Raw genomic sequence first — 18,889 nt, 5'->3', positions numbered from 1 at the left:
TCTATTTGTCTTGTGTAAAAGTTTGTAGGTTTTCGTGTTGGGTTAAAAAAGTTGTCAGTTAAATAAAATTATCAACAATATTTTTCATATAAAAAAATAATTTAGTTTGAAAATCTAGTTTTGTTAAATAGATTTTAGCTCGAAAACAATTGTTACCAATTAGTAGTATTTCTTAAATTTTCACAAATTGAATGAATGAAATTAATTTGAGAGATATCAAGAACCGAACATAAAATGTTAACAAATTTACGTACTATTTTTTGTAGATTTTATTTTTTTTTTATGAAAAAATGGACCGTTGGAGTTTTATAAAAAAAAAATCCTAAATATCGAAAACAATATTTTCTGCGAAATCAAAAAAGTTTGAAGACAATGTTTTTAATTTTTAAAAAAGATTTTTGAGTCGAGTACTGTTTTTTTGTAGGTTTTTATTTTTAGTAGAAAAAAACTCTCATTTAGATTTTTTTCAAAATTTTACTGAATGTTGGCAACAATATTTTTTAAAAGATAATAGTAGTTTAAAGCCAGTTTGGAAAAGATGTTTTAGTCGAAAATCAATTTTTACCAGCTTTTATTTATTTTTTTTGTAGGTTTTTATTTTTTGTAGAAAAAAAATTTCAATTCGATTTTTATCAAAATTTTACCGAATGCTGAAAAAAAATATTTCTTATAATGTAAGTTCAATTTTTACCAACTTTGAGTAATGTTTTTTTTTTTTGATTTTTATTTCTTATAAAAAAAGTGTCAAAGCCATTTAACTCAAAGTTGTAGTAGATGTTTTGGATATGAAATCAATTTTAGTTCGTAAAAGTTTAGAGCTGACAAATTTGTTTGTCAGTTTCTTTAATTTAAAAAAAAACCGTAAATTAGTTTTTTTTCCAAAAATATTTTTGTTTGGTATCACGTTACAATATATAATATACAATTTATATTTAATTCAAGTCTCTAGTGTCATCGGTTTTTTTTAAATCTGCTTTGGTTAAAAAACCACCCACGCTATTTTTTGAGAGTCCTTTCTGCATTATTATCTGCATAAAAACATTTATTTGAAGTCGATATCTCTTCTGGTTCTTGAGCTATGGAAGACGAAAAAACGTACGGGCCTTCGCACGTACGTACACAAGCACGCACAAACATCTTTCTAAAAATCTTTTATTTTGACTCTAGAGACCTTGAAACGTCGAGAAGTGTCAAAATTTTCAATTCCACAAATGGGACTCATTGCTATGGGAAGCTTAAAATATATTTTTGACTCAAAAGAAGAAAGCAATGAATTTTGTTAGAGCGATTTGTACATAACAAAATTATAAGTATTAGTATAAGTAATTTTATTTACAAATAATTAATTAATACATACAATTTTACAACAATAATGCATGGCTATTCGCCGTCTGCCCGAAAATTATAAATAAAACAAGATGGCGCAACCGCTCATCCAAAAACAGGTGCTAGTAACTCACAATCAAAATACTAAGTTTATGCTAGTATATTTAAACAAAAATGTGTCAAAATTCTAATTCTAGTTCTGGCAAAAAAAAAATGCACAAACAATTTATTTTTAAAAATTGAACTCACCTGTTTTCAAATTCGTGTTATACGTTCTAGGCCAAATGTTGTCTGTTAGTTCTTGGATTATTCCTGTTTTTTAACAGTTATTATTCGTGGTAATGAAGTTACCAAATTTTGAAAGGTCATGACCTCGCCTATTTCCATATTCAGAGTTGTGCAAATAAGTCAATAACACCCGCCTGGACCGATTTCAATGACTCACACTTATTCAGACTATGGTCTCGTTTATTTTGCCATACTTTCTGTATGGAGTGATTCAACGACACCATATTTATGGTAGATGGCGTTTATTTTTACGTTATGTTCCGATAAATTTTGTTTTTGATAATTTTTTTTGAGAAAACCATTTTTGCAACAAATTTGTGTGGTAATCGTTTTTCTGGTAATTTAAGTGTTTTATCGCACATTAAAAACAAACATAATTTTGAAAACATCACCGAGTTCTTTCGAAATAAGAATTTGCATGATATTTTTTACTACGTTTCTGATCACGTCTTTGATAGTTCGTAACAATTTTCTGAGCACGGTGTTATCCACATAAAATATAGCTAGTGAAACACTACGATTTTCGAAATTCAAACTAATAGTAATATACAAAAGTGGCTTTAAATCTCAATTAAGAAATAAAGCTGAATGAAAGAAAAAAGCAAAACCTTATATCAATTTTTAAGGAGACCAAGGACCAAATACAATTCCACTTCATGTAAGATCGAATGTTTTTTAAGAAAGACATTTTTGTCGTTTACCAAAAACGCTAGAGGCTTTAATTAAATTGTATACAATATATTGTAATGATATGATATATGATATGTGATACCAAACAAACATATTTGTTAAAAAAATGTAATTAACGTTTTTTTTTATAAATTAAAAAACTGAAAAAAAAAATGTTTAGCCTAGAATATTTTACGACCAAATATAATTTTATATCAAAACCAATTTTGTGCAACGAAGAATACCATTCTTAACATCTGGTAAAAATTTTAGAAAATTGACAATTTTGTTTATACAAAAAAAAAACTTTAAAAAAAAACGCTTTGAGATATTGGCCTTAAACCACTTTTATCTGGTAAAAAATATTGTTATCAATATTCAGTAAAATTTTAAGAAAAATCAAATTGACCGTTTTTTTTTACTAAGTAAAAACCTAAAAAAACAATACTTTTCAAAAATTACAAATATTGTCTTCAAATTCAAACAGTCCGTTTCTCATAAATAAAATAAAATCTACAACTAATAGTACGCAAATTTGTTACAAATTGATGTTAGGTTCTTAATATTTCTTAAATAATTTCATTCATCCAATTCGTAAAAATTTAAGAAATTGCTACTAAAATTGGTACAAATTTATTTTCGACTAAAAATCTATTTAACAAAACTAAATTTTCAAACTAAACTATTACTTTATATGAAAAATATTGTTGGTAGTTTTAAAATTTGTAAGAATAATTCAAATGGCATCCCAGCCTCTTTTTTTTAATATTCATATCTCAAAATCCCAATTTTAAGTACTCATCTTGTAGTCTTGACCAAACACAAAAAAAATCAAATAACTTATTTTGAACATCTGGACATCTCAGGCTAAAAGCTTGCTGTAAGTTCTTGGATTATTACTGTTTTTTAACAGTTATGATTTAGGGTAAAGAAGTTACCAAATTCTTTACGGTCCTGACCTGGCCTATTTCCAAATACAGAGTTATGCTAGTAAGCCAATAACACGTGCTGTTTCCATACAAGCAGCGTTTTTAATTCATACTTTCTTCCTCGACGGTAACGGTCGTAACGTGACTTTGAAAGGCCAGAGTTATCGTTTATTTTTTGCCGGAATTAGAAGAATGGGATTTGGTTTCAACAGAATGGTGTTACAAGCCACACAGCACACCTTATCAGCGATTTAATGAAGAATAAATTTGATGAGCGTGTTTTCTCAAGAAATTGGCTAGTCCTTTTGTAGCCTCGTCTGGTTGATTAACTCCTTTAGACGATTTTTTTTTTTGAGCAAAAAAAAAGTCAATGGCTTATGCCAGCAAACATAACGCAAATGCGAAATAGCTCTGTAGTCATCGAAAACTGAGTCCAATGAAAATATTCCCGCGGTCGTCATATGAAAGAAGTTGAGTTCTATTCATAATGGTTTTGATTGAACTTTTTCAAGAATAAAGTTTGTGAAATGTCTTATATAGTTTGCGTTTTATTTTAATAAAAACTTGACAAGTCTTTATTGGAAATCCTTACCTCCATGAGTTTGCCAATTTTAACCACATTTACTCAAAGACTTAAAACTACACTTGAATGTCTGACGTTTCTTACATTACAATAAATTTGACTCATTTTTATGGTACTTGGTAAAAGCAAGCGTGGAAATAAAAATATCACCGACTTGTTGGCGTTTTTGGAGGGTTTGCAGATTAATAAGTTTTAAACGATCTTCGTAGGGTGATAAGAACAATTCATCACAGTAAGTAAGACCATGGATTGCAAATCAAAGAAATCTTCGTTGCAAAGATTTTTTTTATCACACCAAATCTGAAATGAATCAAAATCATTTTGGAGTAAGATGGAGTAGAAATAAACTTTATTAGTATAGTCGTTTATAGTTAAAACAAATATCAAAGGACCAAGGTGGCTTCCTTGAGGTACTCCTGAGTTTAATAAAATGGGACAACGCTCTAGAAAAGCTTGGTAATCAGCTATGGAAAAATAAAGAAATCTGTCCAAAGCTTTAAGAAGATGGCTTGATTAAGAATATAGCACACTTTGAGATATAGCACACTTTTTGAATAATATTGCAGGCACACAATTTTATTAAGACTTTATTTTTGCAACAATATCATCATTAATTTCAATTTAGGTAAGAGAGATAAGGTACCTTTTAAGTAATCAAAAAAAAAAACTAGGATCAGGTGCTTTAAGATTATTGCTGTGTGATTGGCTGAAAAATTAAATATAAAGTATTGTAATAATTTAAAAGTAGGCACATGTCATATCGAGTAATATAATATTAAAGGGAAGTAACTAGATTTAATGTTTATGTTAGTAAATCTGTAAAAACGGTTGGGATCTTAAATCAGGCTATCTTGGATTGTGTATTCGAGCTATAGGAATTCAAAAACAATTAAAGGCTACATTGAGCTTGCTGATAGTTTGAGAAGTCAACACAACATCAAATATGTTATCCGCAATGTTTTCAGATATTTCGAAGGGTTCGTGGATCTTCATTTTACCAGGGAAGGAATTGCATGGGAAATATGATGCTGATTAAACGAGATATTTATTAATTAAAAAAAAAATAAGAATAATTTCATGGCAATATTTATTAAGGTACTGCTATCAAAGAACAAATTAAAATCAACATTAGTTTTCAATTATTAAGTAAAGTGAAGTTAGCGTAGCAAAATTGAAATTAAATTAATTTTTAGGCGACTCTGAATCATTATTGAATAACTAAGTTTTTACATGTTTTTTACATTATTTTCTTAAGATTATTTTGTGTTTTCGTTGGACATTTTTGTGCAATAAATCTACGCTTTCATACTTTTCATGATATCTTCGTTAACAATTTTGCTTAAGTGTCTATATTCACTCATCAAAACACTTCTTATTTTATTTTATACAAAAAAACTGACTCCAAAGCCTTTTTTCTTAATTATTTATTTCATATCGCGTACCTCCTTACCTACTGATATTGTCTGCTTATACAAAGAAAGCAAATTGTCTAAAGTCGTTCACCTACCTACCTATCCAAAGTTTAAGACAAAATCGAAGCAATTTTCAATAAGTGATTTCTTTTTCTTGATGCTCGTATTATTTTTGCACCCTACACTACCCATTCCTATCTTTCCAGACTTTTCTATACATTTCTTTGTATCCTAAGAGTTCATAGCACAAAAGTATTTAAGCTCAATAATACTTCTTCAATCACATTCCCTTCGTTCACTCATTCACTTATTTTAGTTGATGCATTGTCCAATACAAAATAAGGACAACAAAGACTCTCAGTTCGCGAGCTCAAGATGTACCTATCTAAGATACTCCTACCATAAAAGGGCACGAAAAGAAAAGACAACAAAATATAATAGTAAAAAAAAAAACAACAACCTACGAACCTCCTGCATCCAGGAAATAATCTCAGTAATATGTCTTAATGTGTATCTTTTAAGTTGATAACATGAAAACCATTCCAAGTCCCAAAGGAAAACGAGAAGGAGAAAAAAAGGGCCAAAGTGCATTAGACATTAGACAGAAATACCATTTTCTATAGAGGAATAGAAACAAGAAGCACAATCACTACTTGTTTCAATGTAAGGATACAAATTTAGTACCTATACCAGGAAAACGAGGAGACACATAAAATCAACGTTCTTTTTTTAAATTTTATTTTGTTCTGGAAATAAAACTGTTAAAGAGGTGTTCATTTGATGGGAAATGTACCTTGTTTCCTATCAAGAAATAAATTTCACCAATACGTGATTTGAAAATTTTAGGTCAGAAGTCAAAAATGGGTACAATATTTTGTTCATAATTTGCACAAATTTAAAAGGTTATCAATAATGTTAACACGAAGGATTTAAATGTTTTGAACATAGCGAGCGTTACTAAAATAATGAAGATTTTCAGTTAGTTTTATTCTACCACATTCCTTATGTGCCGCAGGAAAAATATTATCTTTGCTTGACAGTACTTCTGAGATTGATTTTAAAGGTAAACGTATGTCCTGGAAATTACTGGAAATGCAAATATTACGACTGAGTTGTATGATGGGAGGCGGATGCAACTGGATAGTCAAAAATTACTTAAGCTTAGAATGTGTGGGCAAGTGCTAGTTTTATCTAATTTATGGTGAAAGCCTCAGCATTCTCTTATTATTAATCATTCATTTTATATAATTTATACTTGTCTGTTATTATTAATCATTAATCCCTACTTACTAATATTAAAAATGCGAAAGTAACTCTGTCTGTCTGTCTGCTACTCAAGTGGGCCGATCGCTTTTGCGCCTAAACTAATAAAAAGATTTAAATTTTAAATAATATTATAAACTCCACCTTACACCGCTTTTTTTGAACACTGTACAAGAAATGAGTTTGCAAGAACGCTTCTTAACGTCGAGCCAGCAAGGTTTTACACCTGGAATGCAACACGAAAAGAATGGAAACGTCGCGTTCTGGGAGTGCCTGCTCAAAATTGGCTTGGTATCAAATCCGGAGAAGCCTTAGAATGTTTCGGTTTGAGAGGGTTGTAAGAAAACGACACTAGTGGGAACTAACTCTATAGGAGGCCGCACAATGCAAATCTTCTCCCAAAAGTGCGAGAGCTTTTTGGAATATTAGTACATAGCAACATGTGGACTGCCGAATCCTCAACAATTGTGGAATAAGTTTAAAAATGATATGGCAGATGATAGATGAAAGCGTTCAAGAACAAAATACGACTGATATAATTTACAATGAGGCGTTAACTTTTGTAGAAGATCACGTTGTAAATATTACTGGGAAAGATTTGGGATGACCAGACCACAGAGATTTGGGGAAGTGAGCAATGATTTAGTTCGAGAATTGAATTATGATACTCGCTCTAGAACAGAGAAGGTGGATGCTCCAGGAGGCACAGGCAAAACTTTTCATTTGAATCTATTGTTAGCTCAAATTCGGAAAAACAATGGAGTTGCTTTAGCAGTAGCTAAAGTTTTGCCTGACTTCGAATATGCGAGTACAACTACACAATGCTTCTCAAGCACGATAATAAGCTGCTGCTCTTCTAAAAATCGGAGAATATTGTATGCCAACAGACTGTAACGGCTACATTACGTTGAGTCATGAATTCTGTCAAATACCTCTTAGAAGAACACGTTATAGCCACGGAGCTTGTAACATCATACCGCATAGAGTTTCTTGATTCTTTGGAATTATCAGGGGAGTCTTCTAATAAGTTGAGATTGAAGGTTGGTGTTTCGTTAATGAGAAATCTTGAAGCACCAAAGTTATGTAATGGTACCCGGCTACAGATTTCTGGCCTAAAGAACGAAATAAAAAAGCTATAAGGATGAAAAATTTAAATACTTTAAGGATTAGTTTAAATATCTTTAAATTTGCTATGCAAGGTTTTGGCTTACTTTATTCACTGGATGGTTTGAACATCGTATTATAAATATTAGGTTCTGCTTTTCTTCCTTACAAGTTTCGCATTCTTCTGAGAGGTTTTTATTAAAGCATGACGGCTAGAAAAAAATAAGCATTATTTTATTTCCTATATTGTTGGTCGTTGACTTAAAACAAAACTTAAATTATTCAAAAGAAGCTAAGCAAAACATCAAAATGCCAGTTTTTGGAGAAAATCTGCAAGATGATCAAAATTTTAGAAACCAACGACAAAACCAACTACCGGGGCAGTGTACCGATCATTGGTCCGTACATCGTCTTAAAAACAAAGCTCATCAAACGTTTATGGGCTTTAGAAGAGAAACCCAGCTTATAAGTTACTAAGATGACAAACAAATTCTAACGGCTTACGGTCACTAAAACCGTTAGAATTCTTTCGCCATCTTCGTTTTCTTACTGATCCCTCCACTATTCAGGCGTTAACTTTGGTAACGGCAGCTGCTATCACAACTTCAAGCTGTTTTGACTTGAAGATCTGATCTTTTCACAAAACCAATAATTGTTATAAACACACAAGGTACATTTTTGAAGTTACTGTAGCCTTTGTTCCTGTCTTCTTTTAGATGCTATAGGAAATCTCTTAAGGCAAGTTTCTCAGTTAACATCTAATCGCAGCTACGAGTATCATGGTTATTCATGCAGCTGTGAAGAGAATACTTTAAAAAGTGATCGAAATAAACGAAGAGAGAAACACTGGTGCATATTTCACAAAAAATATCAGCATAATGCACAAAAATGGCACTATGCACTTTGGTTACTCTAGAAAAGGCTATACTACTGAATTTTAGTGGTTAACAAAAGTAATTCTCCGTTTGATTTCAGCGCTGATGTTGTTTTCTGCATTCATAGCGAAGCCTTGGTAAACAAAGTCCTTAACTACCTCGAAGTTACGTCTGTTGATGGTAACTTTTTAACCGGGACGTCGATGCTTAGGTCACTCTTGATGACAGAATGTACTTTTTTTACCCTCATTAACTGCTAAACCCATTTTTGCCACTTCTGCCAATACTTACCCCCCTTCACATCAATCTGTGTTCTTCCGATTATGTCAATATCAACAGCATATACAAGTAATTAGACAGGCTTTTGAAAGATAGTGATTCTATTGTTGACTTGGGAAGCTCTATTCTTTCAAGGACGAAAGCTCATCATTAAGCATTTTTGAAATCGAAAGGTTCGTTTAAGTTGTTTTCAACCTTTGCACCAGCGTGAATTTTTAGCTGCCATCCTGCGCAAACGGACAAGTTTGCCAGAATGCCAAAACTAGACATGGTTCTATACAGCTCGTATCTGTAGAGCTGTCATATGCGGCCTTGAAATCGATGAAGAGATAAGATGGCAGGTGTTGATTTGATGTGCTTGGGTTTTTTCCAGGATCATTCATAATGTAAATATTGGATCGACTTTAGATCCATCTGGTCGGACTTCACCGAAGTTATATTTGGTGATTAATTTTTAATTTAACTCATCTCAATTCACTGCGCTATTAACCGAATTTCAAAAACTCATACAGCTAGCTTACCCAAAGTTCTTAAACACAAAACTGTTCCTAAGATTCAAACTACACCTGATGGTCCTCCAGGGTATTCTTTTCCATGCTCTACTTGCTTGAACAATTAAACCGTCCGATAGTCCCTGATCTTCAGTACAACATCACCAAGACGCCCGATCATTTCCGGATAACTATTTTGCACGTCACATTCGCGATGTCACGCAAGATAACCATGGAAGCATGGCGTTGTCAAAATCGACTTATTGAAGGCATATCAACAAATTCTACTAAAATCCAGATGACGTTTGCAGGACTGAAATAAGAACCCCATTTTGATTATACGAATTCCTTTTCATGAGTTTTGGTGTCTGGGATTCTGGAAACACTTTTCAAAGATAAATAGATAAAATCTTATTTGGACTTAAGGAAGACCATACGAAACTTTTGCGCACAGTTTTCCAAAGACTTTCTGCATACATATTGCATATCAATGCATCGAAATGAGCCTCTGTTGCTCCAGAAGCTAAATATCTTGGATATACATAATGCAATCAATGCTAATTGAATTGAGTCATCTTAAGAACATGTCAAACCCATTTAAGATTATGCACTTCCAAAAACAGCTAAAGGTCTTCGTCGTGTCTTTGGAATGTATGATTTGTGTACCGAAGATTCATTCCAAAAACCATCTGCATTTCAAGCACATACAATCAAGAAGATCAAAACCTGTTCCATGGAATTCAGTGTTAGAAGAAGCATTTTGAAGTTGTAAGAACGTCTTACCTTCTGCAACTCTTCTGGTCCATCCTTTCGAATGCGCAAAACTTATTTTTTTTACGAATGACTCAATCGGATCTTGTCTAATGCAAAAAGCACCTGACAATCGCTTTAATTTTTCTCAAAGAAACTGCTTGACCAACTTACCATTAAAAATTACTTGCCATTTAAGCATCGATTCAACAATTTCGTCATCTTTTGGAGGTCAACATTTTACGATTTATACTGACCTCAAACCCCTGGTAATGGACTGAAAGTTCCAGACAAATACTTAACTTGAACTTTATTTCTATCAAAATTTGTCAGTTCTCTTCGGTCCGTGCCCAAATATCAGAGAACATTTTTTGTACTTCTATCTACTTTTGAATAAGACCTCAAAAATTGTAGTTGCTATCCAATGTCACAAACTATCAAGTCTTAAAACCCACACCCTGTTCAAAATGTTCCTTAAAAACCGGCACATTTTTTACCGGCAAAATTCACAAAGAACTCCCTTGTCTAGTATGAGATGGGGTGGGATTCCCTAGACACAAGTTCCTTACCTTACATAGTCATAGTCTTATATGAAGCAATAAACGGGAAGTCATACTATCCTCTATCGTCATAGCAGTTGCCATCACTTCGATGAATTGAGCTTGTACAGGGTCGTTTACTTAACGAGTGAGGACATTCGTCGACATCGGCATCCTCTGCCTCGCTGAATGGGTTTGGGGGTTGATGCTCACTCACCTAGGTTCACCTATACGCGCACTGTGCATCGCACCGTTTCTCCTTCTCTATCTTCACTTCTCACACTCTCAAGGGTCTTTATCGAAGTTTAATCGATGTTTTATCTGTTTTAAGGATGCGAACGCTACTTTGTTCCGACAATAAATTGTTCGCATCAGATCCTTAAGTACATGTTTGTATCCTTTTGTTGCTTTTCTTTTGTTTTTGTTCTGTCTTACAATTTCCTTTTTTTTTGTTTGTTTTTCTTTTCTTCTTTTTAACTTGCCTTTTGTTTTCCACTCGGAAAATTATTTTGTATTTTGCTTTAGCTTCTTATAAAGCTTCAGAAGAAAAGAATTTGCTATATGTTTTTGTACATGAAGAAGCAAATACAAGAAGAGTATGAAGCTCTGGCATCATGTCCTTGTGTACGAGTGTACTTTTTAAATTAAGTCCTCTTGGAAAGTATCCTTTATTTTTTTTCTTGTGTCTTATTTCCTCTGTGTTTAAGAAAATATATATTTTTATTTTTTTGTCTTCGTTCACTGTCTTCGTGTTGCTCTATTTCTTGCTCCTTTGGTGATCCTTTCAATTTTTCTTCTTCAAATTGATTTCGAAATCGATTGGGGAATTTCGTAGATAAATTGAATCTCCAAATAAATAGAAGTTAATTGAAGGCAAAGTTAAGTGTGCTCTGTGCTTAGAGTTCTGGGCTGTGTGCCGTGATGCCGTGAAGCTGTGTGTTGGGAATGGGCTGTGGTGCTCCGATGGGAGATACCTTACAATAAATTAGTAGGACTGTTGATGGTAAATTTTGTGGCAGTGTTGTTAGTAGTTTGTCAAATTTGTCACTTTGATAAAGATTGACGAGAGTTAAACAAAATATTTACGGTAACCGCTGTTGTAGGTTGATGGAATTTTTTATTTGTTTTATTAATACTTTTAAAGATACACCTACAGAAAGTAACATAGGTAATAAAATAAGAACAAAGGATAAACCATTTGTTTGCTTTTTCGGTGGACGTAAATCCAATACACAATGGTTATAAGTTGTCGAATTTTTCCGAACGTGATACATTTTTTCTTGAGAATAGAGTATAGGCACTATTCATTTTGAGTTGAAAACTCGTTTGTATTGTAGTAGAAAACAATTTTAAAAATCAAAAATTGAAAAATAGACTTACTATCTTGAATCATATGAACTTAAAAAAGTTTAATTTCTACAATTGGTGGAAACTGATAGAATGCAATTTTTCGTTTAAATTAAAGTAAACGCAGGTTTTTGAAATTTAAAATTCGGGACTTAAATTTTCTTAAGTGGCCCTAACAACAACTGGGCTTTACTAAAAGGAGAACAAAAAATGATATCCACTTCAACTCTTAAAATTCAATAAATTAATCATTTTAAGAACCAGATTCTTTGCAAAAGTCAAAAACAGAACGTACATATAAGCCTCAGTGTCTGAATCCATAACGGCTCAGATTTGAGGCACAATGACTCAAGATTTCAAAATAATAAACAAAGAATCAGATTTAAAAAATCGTTCTTTAAAAAATGTGTTTTTAGTATTCAGTATTTGATGATGATTTAATAATGATTTTTTTACTACTGATGGTTTGCAGAATAGTCTCTAGATATAGGCTAACAATATATTTTAAGGAGGTATTTTTTTCGTACAGTTGAATTTTCTGAAGAAATTTAAGTAAAATAATTTTAAACGACATATTTTTAAATTAACTTAAAATTCCGAAATTTCTGCAAGATACAAATAAAACATCAGTTATGGAATGCATCCTTTTGAAGTTCTTTTAATATTTATGTGTCTAACTTGCTTACTACTGTGTGAAATAAGGCCTCATCCAACAACCGTCTCCATCTAGCTCGGTATATGTATCCAGGTGGGTCACGTTCCACTTGTGCTTGCAACCAGAACTGTATCCTTCCACTACTCCGCTGTCATGAAGGCGTAGATTCGAAGGCTTTTTGGGCTGAAGCATTGCTTTATATGTGATCTACGTAACCCAGCCATCTAAGGCGTTGGACTTTTATCCTTTTGATAATTCTAAGTCGAAGTATAGCTCTGAAGATAATCATTCCATCTTCTAATTCGCTAACATTCTATTCATTTAGGTCCGGAGAAATTCTCTCTTGAAACGACCCAAGGTGATTCCATCCGTTTTTGTCACAGTCCATGGTTCTGCACTATATAGCAGGACGGGGATGATCGAGAAGGATTAAATACTCAATTAATGTCTAGCCTAAAGAAGCAGCGGTTAGCAAGAGTAATTCTTCGTTTGATCTTGTAAGCCCGATTATGAGGTTCGCGGCGGATCGTTTTTAATTCGATCCTTCCAATTCGACTCGCGTCGTATTTCCTAATTAACAAATTCGTGTCAAAGAAAAAATAGTTCTTCCTATATTCCAGAGATTTGACACTTTTGGTTTAATTTTTTTTCCTAAATTCCAGTGATTTGACACTTGTTTTGTTTTCAATAAACAACATTTAATTAAAAAAATGGAATCAATTATGGTGTACATTTATTCTGAAATTTGAGGAAGCCCAAAAATCCTTAAGATAAAGCGTGCCCACGAGAATACTAAGAAGCAAATCTTATCCTCGTGATCTAACTTCGACTGAGTGAACAGTAAATAAAATTAACCCTCTTTCGCTTGTAAATCCTCCAAAAAAAAAAGCTGTCACGTTAAATTTCAAATTCGCCTTCGAATTCGTTAATTGGTCGAATTCAAAACGAAGAAGGCGAAAGGTATAATTGAAAGATGGTAAACTAGCTAGCAAAACTATTCGCCATGAGTCCCATAATCAGGCCCTTGAGCTTTTGTTGTTTCCTGTGTTCATAGTGAATCCCAGTTAAACAAAGTCCTTATCTACCTCAAAGTCACGTCTGTCGATGGTAACACTTTGAACGAGACCTTACTTCGGTGTTGTAGTTCCGTTAAGCCCATTTTTGCCCATTGACATCATGATGACTTCTTCCGATTATGTCTTTTGAAAGAAAGTGCCCCTATAGTATTCTCGTGGAAGCTATGCTCTATTCTTTCAAGTACAATGTTAAAAAAGTCACATGACAACGCATCATCTTGTCTAAGGCCTTTTTTTGACATCTAAAGGTCAGCTAAGTTGTTTCCAACCTTTATGATGCAGCGTGAATTCTCCATGGTCATCCTGCACAACTGGACAAGTTGACAGGGATGCCAAAATTAGTCAAGGCTTGAAATCGATGAAGAAATGGTGAGTGTTGATTTCATGTTCTTGGTTTTTTTTTCAGGATCTACCGTAATGTGAATATTTGATCGACTGTGGACTTTCTTGGTCTAAGCCCACACTGATAAGGACTTTATTTTCCTGCCAACATTCCCCATCGAACCAAGGATATTTGGTTGGAAGATGTTTGAAACCTAGAACGCCAAAGGAGGCTTCTTTGATTGTCAATATTACCATTGGTTCTTAATACAATGAGTTGGTGGTAAAAAACTTCGACTTTGCCTTAACCCTGGAAACCCGGAGTGTTAAGGTTAAATTGATCTGGAGAACTCCATGCAACTTTGTGGATTTTGAGTTGTTTGTTTTGCCTCACAGCAAAATAGATAAGCCTGAATTCGTTATTGGAAGTGTTGTCGTGCAGACTGTTTTTCCCAATTTTTGTACCAAAGAAATGTTCTCTTACTAGCTTGGCATTAAAATTGACCAGGACAATTTCAATACAAATAGAACTAGGGACAATACTTTTGACTATCGAAAAAACCCATGAGACGGAGCATGGAACGTTCAGTCTCTGTATGGACAAGGCATTGATGAACAGGTGGAACGTGAAATGAAAATACACGGCTTGAGTATTCTTGGGCTGAGTGAAACAATATGGAGAGGAAAAGTGGATCCTGTATTCTCAATTTCCTGGGAACCAGTTTCAGGTAGGATAGTGACAGCAAGGTTTAAATCCAGAATTCACAAACTCACCGTCATCCAGTGTTACGCTCCGACAATTTATGCAACAGAAGAAAACAAAAGCTCATTCTACGCCTCTGAACTTGGTCTACAGCAGGGTTCTAAAGGGTGACATAACTATCATCATGAAGGAATATAAATGCCAAACACGGCATAGGTCAACGAAATGACATTGGTGATATGCTTGTCGACTTTTGTAATGCCCGTCAGCTCGTGGTAAGTGGAACCCTTTACCCACATAAGAGATAAAACCAAATCAACCATTTTATAATATAACAACGATGGAGGAAATCACTCTGCGAATAGCTGCTATCCGGAGACGTACAGACACGGCAACCAGACAAAAATTTAATACAATCGCTGTTAGTGGCCCAAATACTTGTCGTGATTTTGCAAACACTCTTAACGACAAGGCGTCAAACGAGGGGTTAAACGCAAATTTTACCATTAAGACGTTGTAGGGCACGGTAAAAAGAGTTTTTATTGAAGCTGGATCTGAAACGGTATTGAGGCAATCTAGAGATAAGGATTTGTGGATATTCCAAGACACCTGGGACAAAATTACACACCGCAGAGCACTCAAAATAAATATAAATAATAAAACTGATGCTTATCGGAAAAAGGTTTTGCGAAGTGAGTATAGAGCAGCTCAAAAGGTAGTGCAGAGGTGTTTGAGACGATATAGGAGGGCCAGATTAGACAAGTTGCCGGAAAGCGCCGAGGAAACTGCAAGATGAGGTAAGGATGCTGTACAAAATCACTAAAGATCTTGTAGGGCAACAAAATATTGCCAACCATCCTGTTCGTGACACGAAAGGTAGTCTTTTAGTGTCAATGGAAGATCAATAGCGGAAATAGAAGGAGCACTTCTGTACATTGCTGAACGATGACCAGAACGCAAATGCAAACGCTGATGCAAATCATAAACTGCCAAACATACGTAGATCTACCAAAAGCATTAATATTGACCCCCCCGACATGCACGGAAATAAGAACCGCGATACATTTTTTAAAGAACAACAAAGCAGCTGGGCTGAATGGCATACCTGCCGAATTCCTCAAAGCAGACCCCGACTTGGATGGCGGTATTTTGTTGCCACTTGTTAAGTCTGTTTGAAAAAACGAAACCTTTCCCAGGAAATAGAAGGGCGGGGTAGTCGTCAAGCTACCAAAAAAATGTGATCTTAAGAACTGCAATAACCGTATTTGCAAAGTTAATGGCAATCATCATTCTCGAGAGTATAAAATCTAAGATCGAGTCTACGCTCAAGAGGAATCAAGCAGGATTTCGCAGTGGTCGAGACATGATCGATAAAAATCGTCATAGTACCGGAAGCCGGACGACAACATACCAAAGTAGTGCTTTCAATGGAATTCTCAAGGTAGAAGGTGGCCTCGAAAGCCAAGAGAAACATGGAGATCATCTGTCATCAAGGAAGCTGGGTCCCAAAGCTTGGAGACAATTGAACGTAATGGGAACTGTAGACGCAACCGTTGGTTTCATCTAATTAATTCCTCTGCTACCGTGTGAATAAATGAAGAGGTTCCTTAGTTAAAACGCTCTCGCTTCTTTCTCAATCTGCAGTCGATTTACTAAGCACACAGTTTTTAAGATTAAACATACATATGACAAATTCCAATTATATTAAACACAAATACTTCTAAAATATTTTTTATTATCGAAACTCCCCAAAACCCTCTTAAAACTTAAATTTTAAAATTTTCTATTGACGAGAATTATAAGAAATTGTCCTTATTAAAAAGTGTATCTAACATTTCCTCCTTAATTCTTATGGATAATCATTGGTCTTGGCCAATGGATCTATAAACTATAATCTACTTAGATTGTTGCTTAAGTACTCGTTGAATAATTTGTACCTTTACTTTTTTAAAGCTTCACCCTAGTTCTACAATCTCTTAAAGAAGAAATCATGATTTTTTAATTAATTTCAACTATCAGAAACCATCTCCAATGTTTTGTTATTTATCATGCTTACAAGCTTCAAGCTAGAGATAAAATTTCTTTCAACTTGTAAGATACTCCTATACATATACCATAACTATTTCCAACCGAGTTCCTTTAATCTTTTTTTCTTGGAATTGAATACAACTCCATTCAAAAGCCTTAAGAGTGTTGAGGTTGTATAGGTATAAGGTATAAGGTATATGTTACATAAAATATTTAAACTTTTTTTCTCAACTTTTCCCTTTAGTTTCACTTCATTTTCTTTTGGAATCTTTATACAAAAAAATATATACAAACATATTTATGGACGAAGCATAAAATACTTTTGCTTTAACTTTGAGATAAAATAAACTTTGTGGTTATCGCGTTCTTCATACCCTTTTCGAACCCTTTTTTTAACATTTCTGTTCTTTTTTTTAAAGTTCATATTTTTGTTAAGAATTTGAATGGAACAATGTAGTGTATACTATATTAAATGAGGAAAGGAAAACGAAAAGCAGAGCGCAAACAGGATGTGCCAGTTTTACTGGACTTCCTTTGCTTTGAGTTCTCATTCGCTCTCCCTTCATCGTATAGCTCAAATGTTTATGAAACTATTCTTTGATGACGTTGAAAAGGCAAAAAGTTACTTTGGTTATCCTTTTCCTGTTGTTTACACTTTATATATGTTTACTTCTTCGTAAAGGAATTTATAAAGGACATCAGATTGAGAGAAGGGTATTACAGTATCACGGTGTGTAAAAGACCAAGTTATTTAACCGTTAACCATCCATTTCATTGCCAACTTTTTTTTCTTGAGAAATTAAGGACATACGACTTACATTTTTCTCATCATCAATATGTAACTTACCTATTATATAGCAGTTCCAATTAAGGACGAAGAGAAGCAAAACAATTATAACATCACATCCACGTGTCATTAGCGTTGCAGAATCCATAATCCTTTGAAAGCTGCAAAAGAACTTCCATTCTCCGGTGGCGGTGGGTCCAATGATATTTGGCTTACGTAAGTAAAGAAGAGATCAGGCAACAACATACCACACACTCCCACACGATTTCTTGAAACTTTTATCCATCCTCTGTCGTGAACTCCTGATGCGAACATAATACCAGAGCTCTTTTACCTCGTTGCGGACTCCCCGCAGCCGCTGCTGATCCGTCCTAGGTTGTGTGGCTCACAACTTGTACAGTGGACGGAAGCTATTAAATTTGTATACTTACTTAACTCGTATGATGAGCTAAAGGAAAGCGAACTCAAAGGACAACAACAGTGGCGTCGGAGTGGTGGGCGGTGTGATGGCAGCGCAAGGACGATGCGTAGATATGGTAACTTGCGGAAAATCTTCCCAGAGCTTTAGATCCTTCTACCTCTCATTCATTGTGTAATTTGATTACGGTGTTAGGAGAAAAACGTGCAAATGGGTGAGAAGTGAATTCGAGAGAGTTGTGTCTAGTATTTGTTGCGCTAGCAAGAATGAGAATAAAGCACTTTCTCGCTTATGACACTCATCCGCCACTGCCGATGATTCCATGAGTGTCACTCGGGTTAATCTGTTCACATAATCCGATGATGTACATACCTTCTCTCTTTCGTCCTTTTTTTTGTTTCCATGGATGTTTTCTGTTTTCATATCTTATGACCACCTAAAACCGGATCAAAATCACATTCACGTATGCTAACGGTATACGAGTAATAAGTGAACCATACTGAAATGTATAAGTTTGTTCTTAGAGCACATCACACAAAATGTTTACACCCAGCAGAGGGAAGATTAAAACAGCTAAAAGACCGCCATTCGGTCGGTAAGGTGGTTCGACGGAATAGTCTCTTATGTCAAAAAAGAACGAGCAAGATGGATAATAAATAGAGTAAATGATAATAACGAAGTCGAAAGATTAAGGTTGGTATTGACTTTTTCCAGTACTATGGATTTCTAGGTATTGGAAGAAGTTTTTAATGGCGCTTCCTCAATAATTAAAGATTGTATGTTATTTTCTCGACTTAAGGGAGGAATGATTGGATAGAATTCGACAATTCGTAAAGGGAGAGAGTCAAGCATCGAAATTTTGTTCAAAGAAACTTTATTCCATTACGGGGTTATTAATTAAAGTATGAGAGATTAAATCCAGAGTAATCTTAAATATAAGAGTGTTAGTCAAGTATAATACATGCATACATACATTTTGTCTCGAAATATTCTTTCATAAACTATAATTCGTTGGAGTATTACTGTGAGTTCTTTTTAATAGAGAT

The sequence above is a fragment of the Eupeodes corollae genome, chromosome 1, assembly GCF_945859685.1.
Source record: "Eupeodes corollae chromosome 1, idEupCoro1.1, whole genome shotgun sequence".
NCBI classification, from domain to species: Eukaryota; Metazoa; Arthropoda; class Insecta; order Diptera; family Syrphidae; genus Eupeodes; species Eupeodes corollae.
Note: the sequence above shows the minus strand (reverse complement) of the source record.